Raw genomic sequence first — 12780 nt, 5'->3', positions numbered from 1 at the left:
GTGAGGATGGATGAGAGATCGCTTGACCTGTGTAAGTAGGTCCACCCTGTGAAATAACCTGTGATAGCTGCCCTTGGCCAGATGCAGTAGAAGTGGAACCAATGCTGTTGCGGCCAAAACGGAGTCACTAACAAGATTTCTGAAGTGTACTTTTGAATTTTGCACAGGACTTTAGGAATGAGGAGAAGGGAAGGGAATGCATAAAGAAACATCCCCGTCCAAGAAATGGATATGGCATCTACCTTCCACAACAGAGGACCTGAGACTGGAGGAAGTTTTCTGTTCAGAGGGGAGGCAAATAGATTTACTTGAGGAGTACCGAACTGGTGGACAATATCCAGAAACTCATCCCTGTGAAGCCTCCATTCATGGGATTGAGTTAAGGACCTGCTCAGATTGTCTGCTACTATGTTCTGACCTGAAGGCATGTACACCGCCAGAAGAGTCACTTGATACTGGACAGCAAGATCCCAAATCAGGAGGCAAAGGAGATAAGATCTTGTCCCTCCCTGTTTGTTTATATACCACATCACTGTGATACTGCCTGTAAATACTTTCAGAGGCCCTGGAGGGGAAAAAAAAAGTATGAAAGTCCTGAACAGCCAGAAGAAGGGCTCTCTTCTCTTTGACCTTGATATGATTTTTCTGCTGATGGTGTGACCAAGTTCCTGTACCTTTAGGGAACCAATGACTGCCCTCCATCCCATGTCTGAAAATTCTGTATAGAGCTCCTGAGAGGGAAGAGAATGATGAATAGGTAGCCCTATGTTTAGAGATAACTGCTGAGTCAAAGATCTGAAGTAAGCTAACAAGTCTGAGTAAGAAGGGCCAAAACATACCTGGACATACAGGTCTTAAAATTAATAGCCATAAAAGCTAAGGTAGCAGACGTGTAAAGCTTTTTTCCTAATCTTTCCATAGTTCTGCTATCTTTGTCAGATGGTAGTAACTTAGGTGAAGAAAACAAATGAGAAGGCTTGTCAGAAGCTACTGGCACCACTGAGGGGTCAGCAGCAGGACCTTTATACAGAAAGTTACAATCCTCAGGTATCCTGTAAAATCTATTAGGCTTCTTGGGAACAGGAGGATGAAAATCAGGAGCTTTGGAGGCATTGGAAAAAACATCCAACAAGGTTGCCAGAACAGGAGGAATAATTAGAAGTTATGTACTTACCATAACGTTCCATCTGAGTAGGTGGATTCATTTGTCTGCAACCTGTGGGTTATGGATCCGATATCGGATCCGAACCGGCATGATTATCCAGCTATGGATCCGAGCTCTTAGCTCCTCCCCTCACCCATAATGCCCTGCTCTCCCTACATGACCTCAGATCAAGTTTGCCCTGAATCAAAATACCCTGGAAAGGGTAACACGTAATATGCAGGAAACTGACAAGGCCAGGGGGATAGGAGGGCGGGATGGTTGCAGACAAATGAATCCACCTACTCAGATGGAACGTTATGGTAAGTACATAACTTCTAAATCTGAAGTAGGAGATTCATTTGTCTGCAACCTGTGGGACAGAGTCCCCAGCTACCTGAATCTTGGGCGGCGTCATGGAAGGATATTCGAGCACATGAGCCAAAGGATGCTCTACCTCTAGATGTGATATCCAGCTTGTAATGAGAAATAAAGGTATGAGATGAAGCCCAAGTGGCTGCTGAACAAATGTCATCCAGAGGAATCCTAGCCTTAAAGGCCGCTGAGGTAGAAACTGACCGGGTCGAATGGGCATGGACTCCCTCCAGTGCGGGCCTCCCAGAAGTTGATAAGCTAAAAGAATACATTGCAAAATCCAGCGTGACAAGGAGACTTTGGAAATTGGCTTACCCAGATTGAATTTGGCAAAGGAAATGAACAACTGGTCGGATTGCCTATGACCAGCCGTCCTGTTAAGATAAAAACGAAGCTGCCTGTGAACATCCAAGGAATGCAGCTTGTATTCACCCTTGTTTTGATATTTAGGAAAGAAAACAGGGAGGTTAATGGACTGATTAATGTTTGCTTCTGAAGCTACCTTAGGAAGAAAGGAGGGATTGGTCCTGAGGTATACGCGGTCCGGATGGAAGACCAAGTAAGGAGGCTTTATGGATAAGGCTTGAAGCTCCGAAACTCTTTTGGCCGAAGTAATGGCTACTAAAAAAGCAGTCTTGAGGGATAAAAATTTTAGATCTACTGTGGCCGCAGGTTCGAAGGGGGGAGCGGTCAAGGCCTGAAGAACCAAAGAAAGATCCCATGGAGGAACCGCTTGTTTGATAGGGGGTCTAAGGAGAAAGGTGTCTTTTAGGAAGATCTTACACAATTTGGCAGACATAAGTGGTCCAGAGTCATGACCAACATGATAATGAGAAATAGCCGCAAGCTGCACTTTGACCGTGGAACTACAAGTACCATCATTAAAAAGAGTGGTTAGGAAGTCTAGCACCATAGGAAGGGGAACGGTGAAGGGATCTAGACCTTGCCGCTCCGCCCAAATGGAGAATCGTTTCCATTTACTGCGGTAAACTTTCCTGGTAGATGGTTTATGAACCGCTACCAGGATGGCCTTAACGGGGGACGACATACTGGGAGTCCTAATTAGGAGTGGAACTGGAGCAGCCAAGCAGTCAGCTTCAGGTTGTCCAAATTCGGAGTTGGTAGGTTCGATGGGTGCGATATCAGATCCGGAATGGGATCTAGAATCCAAGGTGGATTCACAGAGTGAGACCTTAGGTAAGGGAACCAGATCTGTCGAGGCCAGAATGGGGCAATGAGGATCATTCTGCACCCCAACCGAGAGGCTTTCTGAAGAAATTGGAGCATCAGAGGCAAAGGGGGGTAAGCGTAAAAAAGACCGGGAGGCCAAGCATGCACCAGAGCGTCTCTCGGGGAATCCCCTGGAGGAGGGATTAGAGCGAAAAAACTGTCGCACTTGGTGTTTAAGGGAGACGCAAAAAGATTGCAACAAGGAGTTCCCCACTGTGCGAGGATACGTTTCGCTACTTGAGCATTGAGAGACCACTCGTACGGGGAGAGAATGGTGCGACTGAGCTTGTCCGCAAGGATGTTGGACCGACCCGGAATATGCGCTATGCGATGAAAGCGGTTGGTGGAGATCGCCCATTCCCACACTCTCATGGCTTCTCGACATAAGGGATAAGACCTGGTTCCCCCCTGTTTGTTGATGTACCAGACTACCGACATGTTGTCTGACTGAATCGCAATTGTTCCCAGGGGAAGAAAGGCCTGAAGTGCTCGCAACGCCAAGAGCACTGCTCTCATCTCTAGAACATTGATATGCAGGGAGGTCTCTGAGTCGTTCCACGTGCCTTGGACCGTCCTGCCTGCAAAATGCCCCCCCCCACCCGAAGCGGGAGGCGTCCGTGGTCACCGTGGCGAGAGGGGGAGAAGCACAAAAGGGGCGGCCTTCGTGGAGATCCTGTGAGTGGAGCCACCACAAGAGGGACTGCTTGCACGCCCTGCTGATCGCAATGGGGTGATGCAGAGGTACAGCAAGGTAAGACCACTGAACTTGAAGTGCCCACTGAAGGACCCGCATGTTGAACCTGGTGAGAGGAAGAAGAGATATTGCTGCCGCCATGGACCCTAGAGCCCTCCGGACCAATTCCGCCGGAACAGTGCTGGAATGGAGGATGGCCTGCACCTGGAGTCGCAAATTCTGAACTCTGTCGGCTGTGAGGAAGGCTCTTAACTCCCTCGTGTCTAACCTGGTACCTATAAAGTCTATCAACTGAGTAGGGGCCAGGTTGGATTTTGCTACATTTATCGTGATGCCCAGGCGGGGAGCTAGATGAAGAAAAGAGTCTCGCGCCAATGAAAGTAGATGCCTTGTTGGGGCGGTAAGGAGCCAGTCGTCCAGGTACGGGAAGACCTGCACCCCCTGAAGCCTCAGGTGGGCCGCAACCACTGCTAATACTTTGGTGAACACCCTGGGGGCTGTGGTGAGACCAAAGGGAAGGACCCTGAACTGGTAGTGACTGGCTCCCAGCCGGAAGCGAAGAAACCTCCTGGAACGTCTGTCCATTAGTATGTGGTAGTACACATCCTTGAGGTCTATAGAGCACATCCAGTGATCATCCGGAACTTCTCCTTGGGAGCTGCCAGGTTTAACAGGGACAGGTCTAAAATTGGTCTTAGGTCCCCCGTCTTCTTTGGCACTAAAAAGAACCTGGAGTAGAACCCTGATCCGATCTGCTCTGGGAGGACGGGCTGGATGGCTCTTTTCCCCAGCAGATGGCCAACTTCTGCCGAAGCGGCCTCCCACTGACCGGGTGGAACTTCGGGGAGGGATTTTAATTTTGGAATGTGATGAAAGGGGATCTTGTATCCTCTGGATATAATGCGGAGGACCCAGCGGTCTGATGTTATGGACTCCCATGCCGCTAGGTGCTCCGAAAAACGTCCCCCAACTGCCTCCAGAGTGGAGTAGTCGGGCAACCCTTCAGGGCTGCTGCGCGGGCCGTTCAGAGAAAGGTTCTCTGGACCCAAAGTTCCTGGGAGCCCCTCTGCCCCTGGGGCGGAGTCCTCCCTGTCCTCCTCTGCCACGGAAGGACTGGTTGTCCGGAGCTGGTTGGGATTGCTGCGACTTCCAGAACCACATCTTCTTCTGGCCCTTTTGGTTCCTAGAGTAGGACCTCTGGGGCACAGAGAAGCGGATTCCGATGGCAGACCGCGTCTTCCCATCCTTTTCGCTCTGGGTCAAGGTGTCGCAAACCGTCTTGCCAAAAAGGGCAGAACCATCGAAGGGGGCGTTCGCGAAGGACGCCTTGAAGGGCTCCAGGAAATCGCAATGGCGGAGCCAGGCCTGGCATCTCGTGACTAGGCCGACTCCTGCAGCTCTAGCGGCTCCCTCAGTAGCATGGGACAGCAACCGCATAGAGGTATTTGTCACGGATCAAAGAGTGGCCATACGGGTGGAGTGCAAAACTTTGTCCTCCTCCGACATGGACTCCGGGGGGGATGCAGCGTATTCTTTAATAAGATCGCGCTGCATCCTGATAACATGTGCCAGGTAGTTGAGCGCCCTCACTGAGAAGGTTGCAGAACTAAACATTCGCTTCCCCAAGCGGTCCATCATTCGAGACTCCTTGGTCGGAGGATGGACTGAGGGACTCTCCTGGGCGAGCTCCCTCTTGGTGGTTGCTGCCATCAACATGGCATCTACAGGGGGCCCCCTACTCCAGTGGGCACGGTCTGCTGGGGGGCTAAGGATTCGGTCTGGCCTTTTGGGGATTGGCTCCACGGTGTCCGGTTCCTTCCACACCCTGGTGGTAATGAGGTCCACCAGGGGGTCGGCAGGAGGGGACACCCAAGAGGTAGACGGGCCCGCTTTGAATGCCTCCAAGAACACGGACTCGTCCGAGGAAGACTTGGGAGCAGACCACCCCCCCCTTATGCGAAGCATTTCCATGATGTCTCCAAAGGAGACATCCTCGGGGGGTGATCTTGGGGAGCCTTCCCCTTCCTCCAAATCCGTGTCTTCAGTTAAAGACTCGGGGGAGTCTATCCCCCTCGCAAACATACGTGTAAAAGGAGGCACATAGACTCCCCCTCGCAAACATAAGTGTAAAAGGAGGCACAGACTCGGGGGAGTCTATGTGCCTCCTTTACATGTTTGCTTGAGGGCTTCGGGGCTGTCCGAGGAGCCCTCGCAAGCAGTGTCTTGTTCGAAAGGAACAGCTTGGGGCACTGAAGCGGGCTGTCCCAGTGGTCGGATGGTGGAAGCCTGACCCAGTGCAGATGGAGCGCGGGACGGAGCCAAAGCAAGTGCCGAGGATCCGGAAGCCCTCAACAGAGCCCTCTCCACTACATCAAAAGCCGAGGGGGAGCCAGCCTCGACCAAAGGATCCGAAAGTCGGATCCCCCTCGGATCCGAAGAGTGGATCGGAGCCGGCCCCGAGACACTCTGATCCGAGGGACCAGTGCGCTCCGACACAGACGGCGCCGAAGGCACACTGAGTCCCCCGGATCCGAAGCTCGGAGCCAGGCTCCTAGAGGTCGGATCCGAAACACTCGAGGGCAGGGTCGGATCCGAAGTACCTAGTACTATCGGCGCCGACCCCCCCCCCGGCTCCGAAGCTGCCTGGCTCCGAACGCTCCAAACCCAGGTAGCGGGTCGGAGAAGGAGCTATAGGCTTGAAAAATGGGGTCGAGCTCCCCCCCAGAGGGGGGGGGGCAGGAGCACTCCCATCTGCATCTGGGCCTGGATGAACCTTCTCATCATCCGGTCCAGATCGGCGTCGGAAAGGCTATACGTGGATCTCGAAGAGGCTACCGAGGTAGGGCTTGAGTGCCTCCTCGATAGCCTCGACGGAGATCGGGTCTCCTCCTCCTCAGGCCCCGGTGAAAAGCAGACCGGAGCCGAGGGGGTGGGGGGGGGCAGTAGCCAAGGAGGAGGAGCCCGCTTAGCTGGCGGGGCCGAAGCTTGTGGTGCTTCTCTCTCCAATCCTTTTTTCTTGCCTCTCTCTCCTCCAACCCAGCAGCGGGAGGTTGAGTCCCAGGTGGAGGAGGGGGAGCAGGCGAGGAGGGAACCGAGGCCACGGTACCCACCACAGGAGCGGGAGCCGAAGCCGAGTCCGGGGGTAGAAGTCCCGCCAGGACCAGCTTTGACCTCCGCTCCTTCAATGCCCTGGGGTTGAACCCTGCACAAATGGAACATCCAGAAGTGAGGTGTTCAACCCCAAGGCATTGAACGCACCAAGTGTGGCCATCAGCAGGGGAAAGCTGATGGCCACACTCGGAGCACTTGGAAAATATTGCCTTAGGGGCTTCTGACATAAGTCTTTTTTTTTTTTTTTTTTTTTTACAACAAAAAAAATAAGACAGAGAACTAGTACTAAACTAGCACACACACAAGGCCCCAAACAAACACTCAAACAGAAACTCCGACCAGCGAGGGGAGGGTATAAACTTAAAGTTTTAAAATTAAAATTTTTAAACTGAAACTATCAAAATATAAAGGGAAACCTAACACAATCACTCAAAACTCACAACAGATATTCAAATTAAAGCTTTCTTTAGGTTTTAGATATCACTTAGCTGAAGAGCTCAGAATCCAAGACCTGGTCACCAGCGCGGCAAACTAGATCTGAGGTCATGTAGGGAGAGCAGTGCATTATGGGTGAGGGGAGGAGCTAAGAGCTCGGATCCATAGCTGGATAATCATGCCGGTTCGGATCCGATATCGGATCCATAACCCACAGGTTGCAGACAAATGAATCTCCTACTTGAGATCAGAAAGTTTAGGGAATTCCATCTGCAGCAATTCATAATACCTTTTATGAATATCAAAAACTTGAGAAGAATCCCATTTGAAAAATTCCATCATCCTGATGATTGTATCCCCAAAAGAAATTTCTTCAAAGCAAGTATCAGAACTGCTAGATTCTTCCTCCTCTGACCTATAGTCCAAAAGAGAAGGAATCTGGGAAGAAAAAGTAAGGGATCCCTCATCAGAATCTGACTCTTCTTCAGAGGAATCTTGTTCCCTGGACCTTTTGTGTGGAGAAGAGGACCAAGCAGGATTAGAAACAGAAAGGTCATGAGGAAGTTTTTAAGGCCATGAAACCATTAAACAACCCCTGAGTAAAGTCCTGCTACTCAGACCGTGGATCTCTAGGAGTAGGTAAACATGTTTCGTTTTTTTTCTTCTTTAAAGGAACGCCCGCCCTATCTGCCCTAAAGAACTGAGAGGGCTCTGACATAGGCCTACATTCAATAACCGTAACAGGGACTTCTTCCTTAACTAGTCTGTGGAACTCCCCTAGACCCCTTGGAAATAATCAACAGTGTCCCCCCCACCCCCAATATCCAAAACAGACACCTGCATAGCCTCATCGGACGTGCTGGCAGCTGGTTCCTCGTTGAACTGAAAACCGGTCATGGCAGAAGAATCAAATGACTGGGCCGGGAGGTCCTCCGGTTTGGTTCTCAATGGTCTTGGGAGGAATGCCTGACTGAGGCTGGGCAGTGGAAGATTCTGGTCTTAACTTTTTCACCTTCTTTTTCTCTAGCAGCTGTCCCTCGGGACTGGAAATTCTTTCCATTGTTTCTCTAGCAAGAAGCTCAAGGACCTGGTTCTTGAGATACAAGGAAAGGGAAGACAGCCTACTACGAAGGGTTTTAGGAACAAAAGCCTGATAAATTGGACAGGACTTATTGTCGTCAGAGAAGCAAATAAAAACTATCGTTTTGATCTTTATGGGGAATCTGTCTCCCGCACTAGCATTTACCCTTCCTGGATGTCATTAACCCCCCAGGAATTGCAAAAAAACAAGAAAAACAAAACACATAAGGGGTCCTTATCTGTACCAGCAAGAGGATGTAGGCAAAATCTGAGGAATGAAACACTGTGTTCAACCTGGCAGAAAACGACGCCACCATTCCAGACCGACGATCTGGAGATGTGTTCAGACCGGCTGCAAAGAAGTTCTGAGGATGGTACGTCTGGACATCACTTTTATGGTCCACGTAACGCGGGGACCATATGCGTGACATCCATTGGTATACTAGCCAACGTCAGGCTTTCACAGCAGGGAAAACCCCATACATAAGGAATACTAAAACAGTGAATGTAAGGACATCTTGCTGATACTGACGTTTTAACAATCATGTTTAAAAAAACTACTCAACTCATAAACAGATAAAAGAGCTAATCCTAACTGTTCTCTCAAACATGTGTCATTACCTGATATTTAATTTTAAATTAGATAACCACTACGTCTTCTATATTTCAAAGCAAATAAATCTAAATGATTTATATGAGAGAAACTGTAAACCTTGTATCCTTCTGGTACATCGTTTCTGTCCTTCTTCCAGCAATTGAATATACATTTAAATTTGGTAGGATTAAAAAACTGCACAGCATACTGCAGTTTAGATCTCATTAAAGCATTAAACAGAGGTACAAGAACACCACTGAACTTCGATGTTACATATGTCTTTATATAGCTAAATAGTTTTAAACTATCATGATAATTTGAGCACTGCTCAAAAGACAAGTTATCTGCTACTGCCCCCCCTTCCCTCAATCTTTGAAACAGGTAATCTTTTTAATTACCATACCACTGAGCATATAACATGATGGAATATTAAGATCTAAAGCTTACATACTTGTAATATTAATTTTCGTTGTATCTGCTATAGCCCACTTACACAAATAGTCTAGACTAGCCTGTACACAGTTTTGTTTCAAATGTATTAGTTATGACTTTTCCTAATTTAATAACATCAGCATAACAGGTAAAATTCTTTACAACTTATATCCAGCAAGTACAAACTAAATAGGTAAGATCCCAATACTGATCCCTGGGATACTCCTTTTCCTTGATACTAGCATTCAGAATGATGACTGCCTATACTAAGACCAATCAAGCAAGACTGTATCCATTTTAATAACATGCTTCGACCCCAAAGCCTTCCAGTTTAGACAACAGCAGTCTTTTGTGATCTTATGTATTAAATGCTTAAGAGAAACTGAAATAAATGATGTGCCTCAATAACATCATTATATAAATGTGAAATATATGTAGTGGTAGATCTCCCTTGATAAAAGGTAAACCGATGGACATTTAAATACTTAAGCCTCTGTAGACTTATCTTCCAGTATTCAAATGAAAATAGTCCTTAAACCAAATAAGGAATCAGATGCAAAAACCAGAGAATACAAGAAAAAGAAAAATAATCTGGTTCCACACAGCAGTGAAAATCAATATGTCCTTTATTGTAGTAGGTAAGCGCTTTCTCGGAATAACATCCGCTTCATCAGACCAACAAAGATAGAATACAAGTTACATTTTTAAACACTAAAACATCCAATCAAAAATCAGATAAAATGTGCATCATAGCTAAAAGCCATGTGATAAAATATATCTGTAGAATATAAAGATCATTAAAAAAATTGAATAAAACAGACTAAATGAACAATATGTACTTAAAACTGGTAACAAATACAATAGTAAAAAATAATAAAAGATGGACTATCGAAACATATATGATAAAATATTAAAAGAGAGATCAATGGAATGTTAAAGAAACCAGCGCACTATCACTACATGTAGCTAAAGAGGGTAAATAAGAAGTTATGTACCTACCATAACGTTCCATGTTAGTTGTCTTCTCTTGCCTTCTTTCTTGCTTGATGGGTTCGGAGCCGATCCCTCGGCTCCGACTCGGCACTTGCTAAGCTCGAGAGTCACTTTTACCAGCTCGAGGCAGCCCCATATCCCATGATGCAAGGCGGTAAGTACCCAGATCTCGTTTGATGACAAAGGGCAATAGCACCAAGCATAAAAAAACACTTCCCAAAGGAAGAAAGAAAACTTACAGGATGGAAGAAGGACCAGGTCTGAATGGTCTTCAGCATAATAATTTCCTATAACAAGGTCTGTCCAGGCCTGGGGGAAGGAGGGAAGAAGGCGAGAGAAGACAACTAACATGGAACGTTATGGTAGGTACATAACTTCTTAATGTTAAGTTGTCAATCTCGCCTTCATTCTTGCTTGATGGGACCGCGTCCCTAGCACCTCTATCCTGGGTGGCTCAATGGAACAAACTCTTGAGGACTGTAGAGCCAAAACTGGCTCTGTCCCTGGAGGCCAAGTCCAATTTGTAATGGGAAACAAAAGTGTGAGGAGTGGCCCAAGTGGCCGCTGCACAAATAGTGTCTAAAGGAAGTCTAGCTTGAAAGGCTGTAGAAGTAGCTAAGCTCCTAGTTGAATGTGCTTTAGGTTTTGAGAACAGCTGTTTTCCCCTGAGCAGATAAATTTCAGAGATGACCGAAGAAAGCCATCTGGACAAGGTCACTTTAGAAACAGGAAGGCCTTTCTTATTATCCGCATAGGAAACAAAAAGCTGATCAGATTTTCTAAATTTTTTTGTTCTGTCCAAATAATATCTGAGTTGACGGTGGACATCAAGATAATGCAGTTTTTGTTCGGCTCTGTCTGAATAGTTTGGGAAAAATACAGGGAGATCAATGGATTGATTCAAATTGGTCTTTGAAGCGACCTTAGGTAAAAAGGTCGGATTAGTTCTCAAAGATACTCTGTCTTTGTGAAAAACCAAATAGGGGGTCGAACCGATAGAGCATGAAGTTCAGACACCCTCCTGGCCGATGTAATAGCCACTAGGAATAAAGTTTTCCAAGAAAGAAATTTCAGGGAACAAGAAACAGCTGGCTCGAAGGGGAAGAATCAAGGATGTCAGCACTAAATTTAGATCCCACTGAGGAGGAGGATTCCTGATTGGAGGCTTTAGTAGGAAAATTCCTTTCAAGAAGGCCCTGCAGAGCCTATGGGACATAATATTATGATCTGCACCCGACATGAAAGTTGGAGATAGCAGCCAATTGAACTCTGACTGTGGAAGAAGAGGAGCCTGCATGAAAAATCTCTGCTAAAAAGTCCAGGACTGCCTGAACAGGGGCAGTGAAAGGATCAATATTCTTGGCCTTAGCCCAATAAGAGAAACGTTTCCATTTGCTTGTATAAATCCTCCTGGTAGAGGATTTTAAAGAAGCTACTATGATGTCTCTAACTGGGTTAGAGATCAAAGGAAGCCTGGCTAAGGAAGGAAGTGGAGCAACCATGCTGTGAGGTTGAGAGAAGGGATAGACCGGTGCAGCTGACCGGATTGGTGAACCAGAAGATCTGGCACTGGGTCCAGATGCCACGGCTGTACCAAAAGGTGACGATGGAGGAACGGGAACCAAACTTGTCGAGGCCAGTAAGGGGCAATGAGAATCAATTTGGCTCTCAAAACGGTAGCTTTCTGGATAACTTGAGGGATCAGAGGAAATGGAGGGAAGGCATAAAGAAGTCCCTGGGGCCAATCCTGGGTCAGAGCGTCTCTGGGGGGATGGCCTGATAGAGGGAAGAGACAGAAGAAGTCTGGGCATTTGCTGTTTTGGGGAGTAGCAAAAAGATCGCAACATGGACGACCCCATTCCAGAAATATCTCTTCCGCTATCGATTGCTTGAGAGACCACTCGTGAGGCATGAGAATAGCTCTGCTCAATCTGTCCGCTACAATGTTGGTTTTCCCAGGGATATGCGTTGTTACCAGAAATCGATGAGAGGAGATCGCCCATTGCCATAGTCTGAGCGCTTCTCGACACAAGGGGTAGGACTTGGTTCCGCCCTGTTTGTTGATATACCAAACTACAGACATGTTGTCTGTGTGGACTGCAATTGTCCCTACGGGAAGAAAGTCGTTGAGGGCTTGCAACGTTAAAAGCACTGCTCTCATCTCCAGGACATTTATGTGCAGATGGTACTCGAACGGCTGCCACGTCCCATGAACCATCCTGCCCTGATAATGCCCCCCCCACCCGATCAGGGAGGCATCCGTAGTGACAGTGGCTATCGGGGATGGGGGTACAAAGCGTCTGCCTTGGTGAAGCTGAGGAGATGTAATCCACCAAGCAAGATGATCTTTGCAAGTCTGTGTCACCAGAATCTGGTGACGCATTGGAAGTTGTTGGTACGACCACTGTGTGAACAGCATCCACTGAAGAAGGCGCATGTAGAAGCGGGCCAGGGGAAGAAGAGTAATGGCCGCAGCCATGAGGCCTAATACCTTTAGAACCATTCTGGCCTGTACTTTCTTGTTGGCTAGAATGATCCTGACATGAGTCTGAATGTCTGAAACTCTTTGATCTGTAAGGGTAGCTGACATCCGAACAGTGTTTAAGTTTGCCTATGAAAGTAATAGACTGGCAGGGCGATAAGGATGACTTTTCGAAGTTTATCGAGATGCCCAAAAGAGTACAAAGCTTTATT

The 12780-nt window shown here is 47.6% G+C and overlaps 1 protein-coding gene across 1 annotated transcript in view; it reads right to left on the bottom strand.

The window, feature by feature from the left end:
• JAM3 (junctional adhesion molecule 3) overlaps window positions 1–12780 on the bottom strand; it is a 1464991-nt gene that overhangs the window by 786367 nt on the left and 665844 nt on the right. The gene's annotated exons all lie outside the window — the stretch shown is intronic.

Source organism: Protopterus annectens, chromosome 8.part0, assembly GCF_019279795.1.
Source record: "Protopterus annectens isolate FY-2018-M chromosome 8.part0, PAN1.0, whole genome shotgun sequence".
NCBI lineage: Eukaryota > Metazoa > Chordata > Ceratodontiformes > Protopteridae > Protopterus > Protopterus annectens.
This window is presented reverse-complemented; position numbering and strand designations above follow the sequence as displayed.